General features: G+C 38.7%; 1 non-coding gene across 1 annotated transcript; it reads left to right on the top strand.

Annotated features, from left to right (window-relative positions):
• Positions 1-1,224: 1,224 nt before the first annotated feature.
• Positions 1,225-1,331, top strand: LOC148849658 (small nucleolar RNA R71). Its single transcript, XR_016101511.1, has one exon. It is a non-coding gene; the product is annotated as a small nucleolar RNA R71 (small nucleolar RNA).
• The last annotated feature ends 3,181 nt before the right edge of the window (positions 1,332-4,512 follow it).

The raw sequence follows: 4,512 nt of genomic DNA, 5'->3' as shown, positions 1-4,512 counted from the left end.
GTGGGTTGGGGTTCATTCAACCCCAATTTCTTGAAGATAGAATATGGCATTAAATTGATGCTAGCTCCCAGGTCACATAAAGCTTTTTCAATTTTTAAACTGCCAATGGTACAAGGAATAGTGAAACTCCCTGGATCTTTGAGTTTCTGAGGCAGCTTGTTCAGAAGGATAGCAGAACATTCCTCATTTAATGCAACTGTAGCCACATCTCCCAGTTTCCTTTTGTTTGCCAATAATTCCTTCAAAAACCTTGCATAGTGTGGCATCTGGGCTAAAGCATCAGCAAAAGGAATATTAATATGTAAACTTTTAAATATTTCAAGAAACTTACCAAATTCCTTCTCCAATTTTTGTTGCTTCAGCCTGTTAGGGAATGGAACTTGTGGTTGTTGGTGCATCCCTTGTTGTGCTTCTGGTTGTTCCGTCTTCTGTTGTCTGGTTCCAAGGCTTGTTTCTGCCTTGGGTTCAGCCCAATTCTTCTTTTCTACCTCAGGCAACTCTTTTCCACTTCTTAAGGTAATAGCTTGCACCTGCTCTCGTGGATTCACTTCAGTGTTGCTTGGAAGAGTTCCCGGCAGTCTGGAAGAGATTAATTGTGCCAATTGCCCCACTTGGTTTTCCAGGTTTTTGATTGAGGCTTCCTGGTTCTGGAACCTAGTTTCTGCACCTGCTATAAATTTTGTCATCAGTTCCTCCAAATTGGATTTCGGTTCAGGCTGATGATAAGTCTGGTGGAACGGCTTGGAAATATGCTGATTTGGCCAGGACTGGTTTGAATGTCCCCTCCATCCTGGATGAAAAGTATGGTGACTCTGGTAACCCTGCTGTCTTGACGAATTGCTGACATAGTCAACTTGTTCAGTAGATGGTCTGAACTGATTGCCAACTTGGCAGTCTGTACTGATGTGGCCTCCCCCACACAATTCACAATTAAGAGGCTGCACATGCATGGCAGCTATCTGCATTTCATCTATTTTTTTACTGAGTGCTCCTATTTGTGCAGCTAGTGCTGTATAAGTGTCAACATTATGCAAGCCTTGCTGCTTCCTAGTTTGAGTCCTTTCCGAATGCCATTGATAATTGTTGGCTGCCATTTCCTCAATAAGTGCATGGGCAACCTCAGGAGTTTTATTATTTATGGATCCTCCGGCTGCAGCATCTAATATGGTCTTATTTGAGTCAGTAAGACCATTATAGAAAGTCTGCACTTGCAGCCAAATGGGGAGGCCATGGTGAGGAACTCTCCTTAACAGCTCCTTGTATCGTTCCCATGACTCATATAAAGATTCCCCCTCTTGCTGAAAAAAAGTAGTGATGTCATTCCTCATTTTAGCAGTTTTAGAAGGGGGAAAATATTTAGAGAGAAAACGGCTGGCCATTTCGTCCCATGTGGCTATAGATCCTGCCGGTAATGAGTTCAACCAAGCTTTGGCTTTATCCTTCAAAGAAAATGGGAATAACCTCAGCCGAATGGCATCATCACTTACCCCATTGTGTTTGAAGGTGTCACAGATTTCCAAGAAGTTAGCAATATGGGCATTCGGATCCTCATGGGCCATACCACAAAACTGAACCGTATTTTGTATCATTTGGATTATGGCCGGTTTAATTTCGAAGTTATTGGCAGCAATAGTTGGCCTGATAATGCTGGAGACAGTCCCGGTGAGGGTAGGCTTGGCATAATCCATCATAGTTCTTTGTTCAGCCATTTCTTGTGCTTCTTGTCTGACTTGCTTAGCAACTCTCAAACGGACACGGAGAGTCCGTTCAATCTCTGGGTCGTAAAGGATCTCTTCCAGTTCAGGTCTGCTTGTCATAAACTGTTAAAGTCAAAGCAATAAAAATGCCAATATTCACAAAAGAAAATAAATAACTAATCCTATCACACTGAAAATGTAAAGTGAAGTATTGGAATACAAAACCTACATCCTATCATGAATAAATGAAGCCGATTATACTAAAAGCAGATTTAAACCAATCATCTTATTCAAGGTTCCTTTATCTACATCCATCGATTGCAACATCTGAATTCAGACCCAATTTAGATCTGAGTTCAGATCTACAAGTCTTTGGTATTGTTAGTCTAGAGAAATTAATAAATAATAATTCAGATCTGAGCTGGATATCTCATACACACTCATTGGTATACACTACAATATACATCCATTAAGGTTGGAATCAATTCTGTGATGCTTTAGGGTTGAAATCAGATCTGATCTAAAAAAAAAATTTAAAAGGATCTGAAATAAACTAAAACCAGTCCTGAGTTAGGCTTGGGTTAAAAACTCTACAATTGAAGCTCAAACCTGTATAGCTGATGCATATCAAACACTTGCTAAGACCTGAAAATTGGGTCTGCAATGTTTGGTATTGCAAGCTATTCGGCCCATACAACTTTTGTAGAAATCTGAAATCAGGTCTGCTAACTGTTGCACTATAGCAGCCCTGCTACAGATCTGAATGCTAAAAGAAATACTTGGAAAGTGCTAATTTTTCTTAAATATCTGAGGCATAACAATTATTCAATCCAAACATACACCTCCTTAGCTAATGTAGCTCGGTTACAAGTGGGTAAAGCCAAGAATTCAGTCCACCCAGAATTCATAGTATGCTCTGTATCAGTTCAGTCCTCACATCATATCAACTGAATTTCAGATTTGAATTTCTCTCATTCCTTGCTATCCATTCACCCTTGAGGCAGGTTGGATGTATCCTAGGGTGGATTGGGGTAGTGATGGCACCCAATTCACCTCAAACTTGCATCGGTTCAGATCTGAGTTCAGAGGAATTCAGATCTGAATTGAGCAGATCTGTAACAGCAGAATTCAGATCTGAACTCAAGTCTGAGTTTGGATCTGAATTCTCAATTGCCTTACCTTCAGTTATTGCTACCAAATTGTTTTTGGGGAATAGCAGAAGTGCCCTAGGGTGAATTGGGGTGGTGATGACACCCAATTCCCCTCAAAATTGCATCAGTTCAGGTCTGAGTTCAGAGGAACTCAGATCTGAACTGTTGCAGATCTGCTGTAGCAGAATTCAGATCTGAACTCAGACCTGAGTTCTGATCCGAATTCTCAATTGCTCCTCTTATTGTTCAAAAGATCTCCCCTTTGTTTTTTTTAATTTGTTTTTTTCTTTTTGTAATGAAAGAAAGAAAAAAAAAATAAAGTCTGAAACACAAGCAACTCTTTTCGGCTGAGTGCTGCAGATCTGAAATCTGCTGATCTGAGTGCCGAATGCAACTCAGATCTGCAACACTCATGTTTTTTTGTGAAATTTTTTTTCTTTTTTTTTTTTTTATTTTTGAAGGGAACAACATCAAGATTGAATAGAAATCAAATATGCCTTTATTAAAATGAAACTGAAACCAGAAAAAGAGAGTAATCTACTTAAGAAAGAAGAAACATAACTACATGAGTACAGCAGTTGCAGTCCAAGCTGAAATGAAAAAGTTAGCAAATTAACCCAACTATGAATGCAATGCTGAATGAGATCAGATTAAGAATGCTCAATGTTTCCTAATATTGCTTCTCTAAATCCCCGGCAACGGCGCCAAAAACTTGATGTGTGGCTCATTGTGACACTAGCAAGTGCACTAGCCGTTCAAGTAATAAAGTAGTGAGTGAAGTATCGTTCCCACGAGGATTTAGGAAACAATTACCAATACTAAATTGAACATTTCTTATCTGATCAACAAATAAATCAAAACTCTAATGAATGCTAAGAAATCCTAAATTAAAATCTATCTAAATCATTGGTCCAATTGCCTTCAATTCAGGTTAGAAGAGTAAGCAGTAAATGTCAATCTCAGAATTCAGCAATCTATCAATTTGGATCATTCGAATGAATCATGATTGAGCCTTGGTTTGATGAAACCCCAAGGTCATGAACAGCCTCTCTCAAGCGCATGTTCATCCTATGCATGAGTGACGGTTCTTCTATCTCTAGCAAGAATCTAATCCCCATGCATGCATTTCTTCAAACACTTCTAAGGCATCAATTCAAATCTGAATTGATCACCAACTGAATTGTGCAAGTTATCTCTAACCTTGCACTCAATTCAGTTCTTGAATAGTAGATCTGAATTCCTAGAGTCTCTCTCAAGCACTCTAGGAATTCCAAGCTGTAGATTAATTCGCCCAATCTGAAATTTGCAGATCTGAATTCTCTTTCAAGCAATTCAGATCTTGCAATCTCAGATCTGAGAATTCAGATCTGAGTTTTGAAGGTTAGTTGGCCGAATTGATCTGCAATCACACCCTTATTCAAGAAACTTCAAGTACAATGCATGATCATTTGAATGAATCAAAAAGAATTAGATTGCTGAACTGAAATTTTACAAGCTGAAATACATCAAGGAAGAATGGAAACAAGGAGAAAGAAGAAAGAACATATAACTAAGAAACTGAATTCAAATCAAAAGAGAATGAAACTACAAATGATTTATTACAAAAAATCTTTGAATCACAATCCCTCAATTCGAACTCACCTTCTTCTTCTAGCTTGCTTGTC

Source organism: Nelumbo lutea, chromosome 6, assembly GCF_056320005.1.
Source record: "Nelumbo lutea isolate HS-2025 chromosome 6, American lotus-T2T, whole genome shotgun sequence".
Taxonomy (NCBI): domain Eukaryota; kingdom Viridiplantae; phylum Streptophyta; class Magnoliopsida; order Proteales; family Nelumbonaceae; genus Nelumbo; species Nelumbo lutea.
Note: the sequence above shows the minus strand (reverse complement) of the source record. Positions and strands in the feature narration are given on the sequence as shown.